Source organism: Aegilops tauschii, chromosome 6 (genome assembly GCF_002575655.3).
Source record: "Aegilops tauschii subsp. strangulata cultivar AL8/78 chromosome 6, Aet v6.0, whole genome shotgun sequence".
NCBI lineage: Eukaryota > Viridiplantae > Streptophyta > Magnoliopsida > Poales > Poaceae > Aegilops > Aegilops tauschii.
Genome location: NC_053040.3, coordinates 255086590 through 255100846, shown reverse-complemented (window position 1 = coordinate 255100846; position 14257 = coordinate 255086590).

The window sequence follows — 14257 nt, the reverse complement described above, 5'->3', positions numbered from 1 at the left end:
GGCTCGGGAGAGTCGCTGGACTCCCAGGAGTCATTGTCGGCGTTCTGGGAACAGGGGTCCCCATACTCGCCTGCCTGCGGCCCACGGCGTGGCTCCACTAACGGCGTGGTACGGCCCATCTTCACCAGCAAACACTCAAGACCCTCGTGAGAGGCCAAGCCTCGCGAGGAGGGCGACACAAGACCTCCTCAGGGGCAGCCTCACTAGGCTGGCTCGCGAGGAGTAGAGAGATCAAGGCGAGGGGCACCTCGTGAGGTTCCCGTGACGTGCGCCATGATGACCAAGACCAGGCGGGCGCCAGCAGGCGCAGAGTACTGCTTTCCTCTTTAGTACTAAAGGAGCAGGCGCAGGTGAGGAGTCCCGAGGGATCATGCAAAGGTTTCCATATCGGTGCAACGAGACCAAGACCAGCAGGACGGCATGATGCAGGTCATCGCGGAGCCCACGACGGTGTCACCACGAGAGCCTTTGGCAGGCGAAGACCACCTTTTGTCAGGATAGCTTGTACTAGCCATCCCCCTTCAAATTGGCCGTTGTGGGATCCCTTCCTGCCTAATATTGGGGAAGAGGACCCGGGCCTCTATAAATAGGACTAGCCACCACCGTAGAAGGTAACTCATCTTGGATCAGATCCATTCCATCAACACACGCACGAGCTCACCGAGCTCAAGAACACCTCTCCTCAGGAGTAGGGTATTACACCACATCGGTGGCCTAAACCAGTATAAAGTCTTGTGTCCCTTGTTCCTCAGGTTCGGCGAGCTAGGCTTTGAGATCGTGGTGATAGCGTGAGCTAGGGGGGAGAGATCTTCGTGCACACCCCAGAGTTCGAACCTCAAGGGTTTTGCCGGATCCCGTAATCTGACATTTGGCGCCTAGTTAGGGGTGCGCCGAAGCCTCTCTTCCATCAGCCAATCCGCCAACACCTCGCGGTGCCGATGTCTGGCGACCCGAAGACCAACGCCGACCACTGGGCAGCTTGGCCAGTCTGGCTGGCACCGTCCGCCCAAGAAGACCTCAACTCCGCACTCCAATCGGCCCGCGCACCGCCAAACGTCGCGGGGCGCGGGCGGCGCGGTCTGGCTCCTTCCACCCTTAACATGCAGTGCACGCGGGCCATCGCAAGGGCCTCGAGCTACGTCGCGGCGACGGCGCCGCACACCTGACGGGAACAACCGAACATGAGAGCCGCACTCATAGTGGCGCGGGAGCTGCTGCGGTGCCGGCTTGCAAAGATCGGCCGCGATGCCTTGCTGGAGCGCGTCGCTGAGCTGCTGGACGCCGCAACCAGGGGTACGCCACCTTTCTGTTCCTTACCTACACCTCAAGTTGTGGCCAGATCGCACGGTGGCCCTCGCCGCGCCCGCGTGCTCCCAGGCGCACCAGGACGGTCCATCAGCGTCGATGCAGCCAGCGGTGCCGGGCACCCGGCCGCACTTGTCCTTCCCCCAATGGGCGCAGTCACTAATGTTGCCCTCCATGGCCCCAGCAGGATGCCACCCTACCACCCCCAGGGCAGCGCGCTGGGCCCGGAGGCATGGAGCGCGGGGCATTTCGGCGGGGGTTCCGGGATGGCGGCTCCGGAGGCCTATGTGCCCCGCATGATGGACCGAGAGTACACGCCGGAGGATGACCCTGGCTCGTTCCTCTAGCCGGGTTGGGAAGAGGAGATGCTGGAAGTTGAAGCCTTCCAGGAGCCACCTAGGAGCCTTCCCGACCCCGCCGACGACAACAATCGCAGGGTACCGCTAATCTCTCAGGAGCAGGCTTACGCTAACCATGGGTCGCAGGTGGATCAGGTCACAGCGGTGGAAGACGACCCCAGCACGGTAACCTCACTTCCCCCAAGGGAAGCGCACTGGGGGCTGCATGGGAGGGGCCTGGGGCAATGCCCCTCTCCGCATTGCACGGAGCAAGGCGCCGCCCGGAGGTTGGTCCTCTGTCAGGGAGGCACCGGCGAGCCTTCCCCACGACAGAGGGCCCGTGGTCGCCGAGGGCGCCGCTAGCATCCCCTTTGCCCCGTGGCATCGTCCTGGTTTCCGGGCGCCCCAATGGTAGTCGAGGGCGGCGCAAGGCGGGGCCCTTGTCTGGCGATATGAAGCAAGGCTTGCGGCTGTGAAGGTCTCCGCCCGTGACACTCTCACGTAATAATGAGTGGGGCTGTACACGCCCTCGAGTCTCCGAAGAGCCACCCTCGGGACTCGGGGGCTCCCGCCCACGTCCTAGTGGAAGCACCATGCTCCGTGCTGGCCGACGACACTGTCCCCCAATGATTGCTCACGGCCTGTGAAAGCACATAGCTCCGCGCTGGTGGGAAGACAAGAAGACTAGCTATGTGCCGGCGCAGCCATTTGCTTTCAACCCCTCTTTTGTAGCTCGTTTGGGCGCCTATTCAGATTTAAACTTGAAATTGTATTTTCGCTGACAAGTGCGGGGGACGTCTTTTAATCGTTGCATTGGTTTCTTGAATTTTCTGGTCCCGCGCCTTGTTTTTAAGGATTGCGCTTGCTACCCCTCCCTCACGAGCACTTCGCGAGTGGGGGTTGGGTGTGGCATGCAGGCGCATCCTATCATGCTCAGGCGCTTGCTTCTCGCGAGGCCCTCTTGGGCGTACTAGCAGGCTCCTCAAGAGCCCGACACCTTGCGGCCCGCAAGGGACTCCCACTGGGAGAAACACACACCGGCAAACACAAGACCGGTTCGAGGTCTGTTTGGACTGAAGTAGGTTGTTACAGCAAGCTTGCGGAAGAACCTAAGGACTCACAAAAGCGCGCTTTTAGTCTGGCTCAAGGAATAAAACAATAGTCTGACTACATGAGGGGCTCTCCCTCCCCAAAAATGCTATTACATCTTGAAGGGCCATGCCCAAGCTTTTGTGCGCAGGTTTAAAACAAAGGAGCGCAGGTTTAATCGGACATGTCGCTCACAGCGTCTTCCGAATCTTTCCCGGACGCGCTGCTGGCACCATCGTCATCGCCTGCGTCGCCCCCGCCATCGTCAACCGCGCCGCCTTCGTCCGCCACGACCACCACCGCGTCGTCCTCAGAGGCGAAGGCCCTGACCAGAGCATCCACATTGTCATCCACCCAGCACGCCAGGTTATCCCGGATTGCCCCGGGCACGGGGGCAATGGCGGCATCAAAATCGAAGATGGGGTCGGCATTTTGAAGATGGCTGAAGATGTGGGAGAATGCGCGCCCGAGCACGCCTCGGCTCTTTTCGTCCATGAGCTCACGAGTCCTCTCGGCCTGTTCCCCAGGCGCGTCATGAGTCGGTGAAGAAATGAAGATGGCTGGCATAATCCTCGGCGTGGGGGTGAAGGGCGTGCTCGTCGCAGATGGTGCCCAGCGCCTGATTGGCCCTCGTCCCGAGGTCCCAAAGCATGGGAGTATGCTCGCGCAGTAGTGTCTACCGGTGGAGCGCCTCTTCCCTGCTCTACTGCGTGAAGGACTCGGCGTTGGTAACTCGCCGCTGAAGCGGGAGCAGCTCAGCATGGGCGGAGGACAACTCGGCCTTCAATGAGATCAAGGCAGCTGCTCCGGCCTTCTCGCGCTGCTCTGCCTCGGCCAACCATGACCTGAGGACAGCGGTCCTGCCCTCAGCTTCGGCTTCCATGAGCTTCAGCTTCAAGTTGTACCTGTTGGCAAGATCAGCGCGAGCCTCGGCCACCCTGCGGTCAGCTTCCTCCTGGGTCCTGGCCTCACGCGTGCTGGCAGCATCTTCCGCTTCGGCAACCTGACGCTCCCTCATCTCCAACCGCTCAAGCTCGAGGCTGCGCTCCGTGGCCTCCACCATCAGCGCTTCCTCGCGCCTCAAGATCTCCTCCTCATCAGATGGCGCCCAATTCATTAACGCCAAGGCAGCTCTACGCGCCTCCACTTACTGCTCCAGGGAGGCATTCAGGGCCAGAAGCTCCTGCCTGCGCTTCTCGGCAACCTCGCGGCGGTGGTCTGCCTCCCTAGCCACCTCCTAGGCCCTGGCGCTGGCCTCGTGAAAGATTGTGAGGGATGCCTCGGCCTTCATGTTGGCGTGCTCGCGCTGGAGGCGCCCGAGGTTGATGGCCCCCTTCAGTTGATGCCATTCGTCCATCAGCCAGAGACCCTCAGCTTCAATGCGGGCGTCGACATCCACAAGCTCTTCCCTAAGCCACTCAGCGCACCCATCGCCTCCCGAAACAGCTCGTGACAAACGGCACCCCGCTTGCGCGCAAGCTCGAATGCATGTCTGGGCCCATCCCCCATGCTGGAAGTCGTTGAAAAGGTCTGAGGTGGCTCGCCTCCTCCCAGAAGGGGGCTGGGGCCCGGTGCTTTGCTGGACGCCCTTTGGGCCTGTCGGGGGCCCGGGGGGAGCGGCTCGTTGCCTGAAGGGGAGGCCAATGACGAGGCCACCCAGCCGTGATCGACGACTAGAGGAGGAGCGCTTGGCACACCTCCTGCACCCCAGGAAAAGCCACGAAGGAGGGACGGCAAGAACGTAGGTTCGAGGCTCTTGGCTGGCGCGGTTGCCTCTCCGGCTGACCTCGCGCCAAGTGCGGCATGCTGGCTTGGGGCGCTCAAGGCCGGCGGGGGACTCGAAGCAGGAGGAAGTTGCTTCTCGAGAGATTTTGCCACCCTAGCAGAAGGGACCCTGAGGAGCCACAATAAAGAGGGGAAGCAGCACTCGAGAAATTACAAGGATAAGGTACTCACTCGTCTATGGCGATATACCTACTCTGTTTCAATGGCCGGAAGGCATCACCTCTTTAGCTTGGAGATCCCTTCCTCTTCCGGAGCGCGTCGAAGTTCAGTCGGAGCCGGACAAAGCTTTGGGTGCGGTCACCAGCGCCGGGCTCGGCTGGAGTGTCTCCTGAGGAGGCCACCTCAGGGGTGCGGGGCTGCGTGGAGACCTTGGCCTCCGCCTCGTGGCGACCCGCCGGGGCCCCAGGTGCTACGGCCTCAGGAGTATCGGGCTACGACACCTCTCCGGCCGCTTCCTCAGGACAGCTCTCCAGGGGCCCATGGGACGACCCTTCGGGAGCCCCGAGCGGTGCCGATTCCTCAGCAGCCATGTCACCAGCGACCGACGGAGGTCGCCCCCCTGTGCCCACCTCCAGGGAGATTGCTGCGCTGGTGGCAGACAAGGGAGCCACGGAGACAGGTCTCTCACGAGGCCCTTCAAGGCCAGCCGGGCGTAGCCCCCATTCGTCAAAGGAGGGCATCTGCTTCGCGAACTCCACCTTGTTCGAGCAGCAGTACAGGAGACAACCATCTTCCGGCAGGCTGGCTGGCGCCGGGTCGCCAGTCAGGAGGTCGAGCATCGTGCACCGCACCTCAGGGGCAAGAGCCGGCACTTGGAGCCTCATGCGGTCCCCGTAACCGGAGAAGGTCCACATAGGCCGAGAGTGACGCTGAAGTGGAGCAATGCGGCACTGGATGAACTCTTTCACCACCATAGGCACTGTTACCCCAAGGCCCTTCAGCCAGGCCAGCCAAAGCCAGACATGAGCAAGCCGCTAGTCAGCGAGCCTTGCGTGCTCCCAGCCAGAGCTTGGGGCGGCTGGAATCCGCAGAAGCAGCAGCAAGGGGTTGCGCACGCCAACATCCACATACACCCATCACCTCCGGAAGCCTCCGACGACCGGTGAGAGCTCGAAGTCGATCCCCGAGCCGGCCGTAGTGGCCACAGCCTGGAAAGATATGCACCCCGAGCGCTGGCGAGCGTCTGTCAGATGCAGAGAGAAGAAGTGGCGGAGCAAGGCCATGGAAGGGGCAATGCCCACCATGGCCTCGCAGACAAAGGCGAAGACGGCAAGGAGGATGATGGATTGGGGATCAAGGTGCAGTGCGTTGATCTGATAAGGCGAGAGCACCGCATTGAAGAAGTCGGAGAAAGGAGGGATCAGACCGGCCCAGGGGGCGTGAAGATAGAGGAGGATCTTGGTGGTCGTCATGTCGATTTCAGCACGGGTAGCGGGCCAGGCCACCGTCGCCCCCATTCATTGGAGTCGGCGGCGAGCGCTGGGCGCATCTTGCCCATCGCCTCTTGTTTGAGCACTACCGACTGCTCTACAGCGGGTTCAAAGGCCGGCGGCGTAGGAGCCAAGGTACATGACTCCTTTTTCCCCTTCTTCTTTCAGCTTGGTGCCATGGCGGCGGGGAGAGTTGGCGTCAGATCGAGCGGGGGAAAGGATCCGCTAGTTGCCGGAAGACGAGGGAGCTGCGGAGTGCTCGCCTGCAATGGGGGTGGTGCTATGTAGGCAACGGTGGCTACGTAGCTAGGCGGAAATCAAGGCTGCGTGGGGAAGTGGAGACGCCCACGCCCCATCAATCGCCACGCGTCAATCAAGGCCGCAGGCGGTTGGCGCCCGCGGCGCTCCGCACTTGCCCCTTGGCTTCGCCTCGAAGCCAAGTCCGAGCGCGCCTTGGGCCCGGGGGCTACTGTCGGCGTTCTGGGAACGGGGGTCCCCAGACTCGCCTGCCTACGGCCCACGGCGTGGCTCCACTAATGGCCTGGTATGGCCCATCTTCACCAGCAAACACTCAAGACCCTTGCGAGAGGCCAAGCCTCGCGAGGCGGACGACACAAGACCTCCTCAGGGGCAGCCTCACTAGGCTGGCTCGCAAGGAGCAGAGAGATCAAGGCGAGGGGTACCTCGTTAGGTTCCCGTGACGTGAGCCATGACCACCAAGGCCACGCGGGCGCCAGCGGGCACAGAGTACTGGTTTCCTCTTTGGTGCCAAAGGAGCAGGCGCAGGCGAGGAGTCCCGAGGCATCAGGCAATGGTTTCCATATCGGTGCAACAAGACCAAGACCAGCAGGACGGCAGGATGGAGGTCATCGTGGAGCCCACGACGGCGTCACCACCAGAGCCTTTGGGAGGCGAAGACCACCTTTTGTCAGGATAGCTTGTACTAGTCGTCCCCCTTCAAATTGGCCGTTGTGGGATCCCTTCCCGCCTAATATTGGGGAAGAGGACCCGGGCCTCTATAAATAGGACTAGCCACCACCGTAGAAGGTAACTCATCTTGGATCAGATCCATTCCATCCACACACGCACAAGCTCACCGAGCTCAAGAACACCTCTCCTCAGGAGGTAGTTCTTCCCTTGTACTTGTTCATCTCCCGCCTACAAGGCAATCCACCACACCACACTGGAGTAGGGTATTACACCACATCGGTGGCCCAAACCAGTATAAACTCTTGTGTCCCTTGTTCCTCGAGTTCGACGAGCTAGGCTTTGAGATCGTGGTGAGAGCGTTAGATAGGGGGAGAGAGATCTTCATGCACACCCCAGAGTTCGAACCTCAAGGGTTTTGCAGGAACCCGTAATCCGACAGTCGTCGCCCGCTGTTGGAGGTACTACCGACAGGACCGGGGCTAGGTTCGACGCCGGCTGCCGCGCCAATCCAGCAGCTTCCCCTGGGGCAGCGCTCCAGGTGGCAGTCTTCCTCATTGAAGACCTTGAAGGACAGCGTGGAAGCGCCGTCATACTCAAAGTGGATCGCAAGTGCCCCCTGCGCACGGCAGGCGCGGGCGACCTCACCCCATCCATGGGTCATGAAGATCTTGCCTGGGGAGAAGACCTCGACCTCCGACCCCGTGGCCAGAGTGCAGCACCCGGCATGCTGCAACCACCGCTCGAACGGCCATCTCGGTGGCATCTCCTCGGCAAAGAACCGTGGGAGTTGGTTCCATGTGCGCGGTGGCATCGCCGCCCATACAACGAACTCACGCGAGGAGCCCTCTGCGTGGGTTCGTGGGCCCATGGCTCGTGCAACCTCAGCCTGGCCCCCACGGTCGTGACTTTTGCGGCACGGGGCGCTGCCACCTTCTCCAGAGCCCTGCCCTTGGGCATACAGAGGGAGCGGGTAGCCAGGCGGAGGGCGCTCGTACCAGGGTCACGTCACCTCCAGCCTCACGCCAACGTCGCGGGACAGCTGAACCTCTTCTTCGGTGGGAGTGGCCCCTGCTCCACGTGAGGGGTTTTCCCTTTCTCCGTGGCGGAGAACCTCCTAATCGGCGCCATGAGTATCATGGCAAGATAGTAAGGCTGGGAGAAAGAAGAAGGGGCAAGCGGCGAGAAGACAGAGATGAGCGAGGGGGCTCTGCCCCTCCCCTCATTTATAATCAGAAGAAGGCCAACCGCTGGCCTCCACGATCACGCGTAATTATGGTTTTCTTCTGCATGTAGCAGGGTCTCGTCAAGTCGTACGGTTGTCGAGGCAGCATGGAGAAGCGGAGGTGCCCACGTCCCATCAATCACCATGTGTCAACTGAGGCCGCAAGCGATTGGGGCCCGTGGCGCTCGGCACTTGCCCCTTGGCTTCGCCTCGAAGCCTAGTCCGAGCGCGCGTTGGGACAGGGGCGACTGTCGGCGTCCTTGGAACGGGGCTACAACTCAAGACCCTTGCAAAGGGCCAAGCCTCGCGAGGCAGACGACACCAAGACCTCCCCGGGGGCAGCCTCGCTAGTTTGGCTCCCAAGGAGTGGAGATATCAATGCAAGGTGCACCTCGCGAGGTTCGCATGACGTGGGCCATGACGACCAAGGCCAGGCGGGCGCAAGCGGGCGCAGTGTACTAGTTTCCTCTTTGGTGCTTAGGAGGGAACGGCAGGCGCGGGGTCCTGAGGCATCAAGCAAAGGTTTCCAGATCAGGGCAACGAGACCAAGACCGCTAGGACGGCAGGACGGAGCTCATCGTGGAGCCCACGGCAGCGTCACCACCAGAGCCTTTTGCAGGCTTAGACTACTTTTGTCAGGATAACTTGTACTAGTTGCTCCCCTTCAAATTGGCCGTTGTGGGATCCCTTCCCGCCTACATTTGGGAAGAGGACCAAGGCCACTATAAATAGTGTCGGAGTTCTGGGAACTGGGGTGCCCAGACTTGCCTGCCTGCGACACGTGGTGTGGCTCCATCAACGGCCCGGTACGGCCCAGCTTCAGCAGTAGCAATTCAAGACCCTCGCAAGGGGCCAAGCCTCGCGAGGGTGACGATACCAAGACCCCCTTGGGGCAGTCTCACTAGGTTGGCTCCCGAGGAGCAGAGATATCAATGCAAGGGGCACCTCACGAGATTCGCGTGACGTGAGCCATGACGAACAAGGCCAGGCGGGCACCAGCGGGTGCAGTGTACCTATTTCCTCTTTGGTGATAAGGAGGCAAGCGCAGGCGCGGGTCCCGAGGCATCAGCCAAAGATTTCCTTGTCGCTGCAACAAGACCAAGACCAGCAGGACGGCAGGACAGAGGTCATCGCGGAGCCCACAAAAGAGTCACCACCAGAGCCTTTGGCAGGCGGAGACTACTTTTGTCAGGATAGCTTGTACTAGTTGCCCCCCTTCAAACTTGGCTGTTGTGGGATCCCTTCCCGCCTAACATTCGGGAAGAGGATCAAGGCCATTATAAATAGGACCTAGCCACCACCGTAGCAAGGGGAGATCATTCAGTCCATCCTCACACTCACCAGCTCATCGAGCTCAAGAACACCTCACCTCCTGAGGTCCTTCATCCATTGTACTAGTTCATCCTCAACCCCTCGAGGCAATCCACCCACAAACTAGAGTAGGGTATTACACCGCAAGGTGGCCCTAACCAGTATAAACCCATTTGTCTCTTGTTCCTTGGGTTCGTCGAGCTAGGCCATGGGATCGTCGAGCATGCAAATTGGGGAGAGAGTGTTCTTCGTGCGCACCCCAGAGTTCGAACCTCTCAAGGGTTTGCCGGAACCCGTGTGATCTGACAAATAGGACTTAGTCGCCACCATAGCCAGGCATCTCAAATCGGGGCTATTCTACCCTAACCACCACACCAGCTCAACGATCTCAAGAACACCTCACCTCCTGAGGCTGTTCATCCAATGTACTAGTTCATCCTCAGCCCCTCGAGGCAATCCACCACAAAGCTGGAGTAGGGAATTACATCGTAAGGTGGCCCGAACCAGGATAAATCCTCTGTGCCCCTTGTTCTTTGGGTTCGCTGAGCTAGGCCATGGGATCGTTGGGCAAGCGAGCTGGGAAGAGAGAGTTCTTCGCATGCAGCCCAGAGTTCGAACCTCTCAATGGTCTGCGGAACCCTGAATCTGACACACTAAAATCGAGCATCCCTGTTTGCGTAGATATTAAAAGTGTGATTACTATAAAAGTGGCACTAGCTGAATCATAGACTCACAAATATAAGCATTCCAATTTCTTAATGGGAAAAGGTAGCAAGACTGTTTCTAACCACCTGTTTGAAGGAATAAATAAGGCAACAACGGCTGATGTCAGGAAGGCATACATAGTTTTTTCTGAAAAAGTAAACCATTCCTTACCTTTCCTCTTCTTTTAAGCATATTTTGTGCAGTTCAAATAAAATAAAATGCCATCACCGCCTTGGCAATTCAGTGACACTGTACAAAAAGAAATGACTTAACATTACATCATGATGTCAGGTATGTAATCGACAGGCATTCGAAACAAACATACAGACCTCCTCCGATAACATAATGAACATTAATTTTAACAAAGGTGTGACTAGCTTTACCGGGATAACTTGAGTGAACTCTACACCCTCTGTTCCTTAATATAAGACGTTTTTGTAGTTCAATTTAAAGTACCCAAACGTCTAGTATTTCGAAAAATACGTAGTAGTTTTCTTGAGCACATATCTGGGAAAGCTTGCCACACTTTATATATGTGCATACGCTAGTGCAACACCATTCGAATAGTACAAATATACACTAATCCAGTGGTTAGTGCAACAGTAGAGTAATTTTTTATTATGGGGTATAGTACAATGGTTTTACTGAACAGATTTCCATAAGCTGGCACTGGAGGATTTCAACATTGGTATACTAGCTGTGCAAGAGCATTAAACCAAATACAAAAGTCTGAAGGTAACTAGCATTATTAACTAATGACAGTATACAAAAAATTGCAAACCATGTACCTTCAAGGTAAATATCATTTTGAACTCGAGGGGACTTGAAAAATTGCTATCCCAATCTTGATAATCGATCAAACATAAAAACTTGATCGAACGGATCAAGAGAACAACCGGAGGAGGAGGTGCCCACTCTTGACCTTTCCTCTTGTCTTCATAAATTTTTGTGCAGTTTAACCAAAATAAAATGACATTAGCGCCTTGGCATTTTGGTGACACTGTACAAAAAAATTGACTTATCTCATGAAAGTGAGGTATGTAATCTATAAGCATTAACAGTGCAAAAATCTGAAGGTAGTAACAAGTTTCATCGTTTGTATACGGGATATGCAACAACATTATAATGCCTTAGCTTAAAAATCTTTCATACATCCCCAATCAACAGCTAACCCTGAAATAATCCAGTGACATTAAATGGCATTGCTTATATTTATCGGTGGCATTATATTGAGTGCGGCATTAGTTAAACGTGGCAGTAGCATTTCTTGACTTTACCGCTGGTGTTATACTGACAGCAAAAATGTGGCAATAAGAGCATGGGAGGCCCATTCGGACAGTGGGCGCACCAGTATGATGTACCTCCATGTACCCCCAGAGCAACAAATATCCAGGCAGCATATGTGGATTACGTCCCATTTTTGTTCTCTTTAGCCACCTTTTTACTATGTGAGGACAACAAACCAATCGACCTGGTCATTCTCTATTGCGTTGTCATGCCTTTCTACCCTTTTTCAACCAAGAGACACGATACTCATTCCTTAGCTACTGATTTTCCCCTTTTCAACCCAGATGCAGGTTCAATGACTAGTCTCTTGGACAGTACTTTCCTCCTTCCTTTCCTTATTCAACCCAGACATGAATTAGTCTGCATGAAGTAGGGTTTTCTTTAATAGTGCAAATTAAGGTTTTCGTCTGCGTGACCAGCAGAGTAGAGGATAACAAATTCGGAAGATAGTGGAGTGGAAAAAGATCCACATGCAGCGATGTGGTAGATGGGGCAATACAACAAGGGTATGGTTCGAAAAGAGGTAGCATACCTGAGGGTTGACAGGAAGTGGCTTCGCTTGTCGTCGTCGTCCTCCGCACACACTACGGCAGCGAGGTTGGGGACGGAGGCCATCCCACGCGGGCGCTAGGTCTGAGAGGACGGCCTTGTCGTTAGTGCGTGACCTCGCTCGCCGACAACGAGTGCGTCAATGCTGCACGTCGTTTTCTTCCCCGGTGGATCTGTGACCACCAGTGAGGAGGGAGAGAGAGGCCGTATTTTTTAGATATGGAGAGAGGCTGATTGTGTGAGAAGCAAGTGGGAAGCCCTTAGCAAGAAAGCGCTGAAGCTCCAGCCTATATGTCTTTTTTGATACTAGTAGTACTAGAGGTGGAGTAGTGGTAGAGTAGTTTACATTTTCTCTGCATATAGTACCAGTTAGTCGTGCGTCAAAACTGAACGGCACACCATTAAAAAAATGAAGTCGAGAAATAATGCGGCACCTCGGGCCAACGCGGCCAGATCGCATTTTGCATGTGAAATCACACTCCATGTTTCATTGACATGTGGTCCGCTCCAACATGTTAGTGAGACGACGGCGAGTCCTTTCGTACAATTTCCGAACGGACGTCTATGTAGGCCAGGGCGCCTCTTCGTGTATAGTGGCAACAGTCCACCGCCTCATCACCTTTCCCTCTTGATTTGGAACTATTGTCGCACGCTCTTCCTCCCTCCTCCATTTTCCTTCACCCTTCCTTCTGCCATTGTTCGATCGTCTTCTCCATGGAGGGAATAGGCCGGAAATGACCCTTTATTCTTGCCCCGATCTAAAAGATGACGTGGGGGAGGAACTCATTGATCGGTGCGATGTCATCATCTCGGCTAGCATGGCGGGTTCGTTTAAGAACATTCTTGAATCAACTAATAAAATCATTACAAAGAACCCAAGGGAGCGATTTGATCTCCCCTATCTTCTTTGCTTGGACCCTGACGATTGGTGCGTGGACGACGGAAACCTCGCCTTGTGCAAGTTGATGCTGCTTGATATTGATACGTGTGATGTTAAGATGCCATCGCTTGAGGGTAAGGCTTGGGCAGGTGCAAATGGAGATTGGGTTGTTTATATTGGGTACAACTGCGAGTGGGAACTTGTGAATGTGTACACTCGTCACCGGGTTCCAGTTCCAAAAATCTCAGACTGCCTAGAGGTTGAGCACACCGGTGTTCTACGTATGTTCAAATACGATCATGGTGACTGTCGTCTACGGAAGATAGCAATTTGTCGAGTTCCCAATCGATCTTGGGATTACACGAACTATGAAGTTGTTGCTATCTTTGACAAGCTTGTTGCCATCCTTACTTCCACGCATGGATGGATATTGCTCAAAAATCAATTTCTGTACACGGATGAGTACTATGATGCAATTCAATATGAGGGTCTTGTGTTTGCTGCCACCACTCGTGGCACTATTTTTGCATGGAATCCTGATGCTTTCGGTACGTTTGTCGTCAACCGTAATTATTATTGTTTCATCCACATGCATGCGGGTTAGCTAGTTTCCCTTTACTAATTAACCATGTTTTGTTTCCAAGGTCCTGTGAACATTCCACCACCTATACTTCAAAAAATTTATAACCAAGGGGAAGATGATGATGGTGATGATTATGAGCATGAGGACGAGTGACCCATATACTCAGTGGCGCATGGCAACTTATTCCGATGGATCACCTCTTCTTGTCCGTATACAGGGCACTGCTGATGTTACTAAGGAAGCGTGTGTTGTCTCGCATGGTCGCACTATCCTGACCTATTCCAACATCCGTTGTAGGGTATTCGGGATGGATACTAGTGTACTAGCGCCAACACCTTCTCCCTGGTTCAGTATTGATAGTCTTGGAGGAAACTCGCTCTTCCTTGGACAAAACTATCAAATGATGGTGAAAGGCGATCCAATTGCTATTGACACAACATTACTACCATTTATAAGAAGAACCTATATCTATACCTCGGGCATTGCTATGGTTCCCTACCGTGGCTATCACAATATGTGTCCTAATATAGGCTGCTCCAGCCTAGATGATCAGTCCTGCGTTGGTCTCGAGATTGACAATAGCCGGCCCTTCCCAGAGAATCACTTCTAGTTCAAAGCAAGTGTTTCCAATGCTGACGAGTGGTTGAGCTGAAGTTCATTTCATTGCTTGTTATTTGTTGTGTGATGAAAACCTTACTATTTATATTGTATCCTTGTTGTCATTGTGGGTTGATGACCTGTTGTATGTAATGCTAAATGATATGCCTGTGATAAACTTACTAAATTTATGAATGGCTTTTGAGCCGCTTTTCAGAGTGGGTCGGCAACGAGGCAAAAATATAT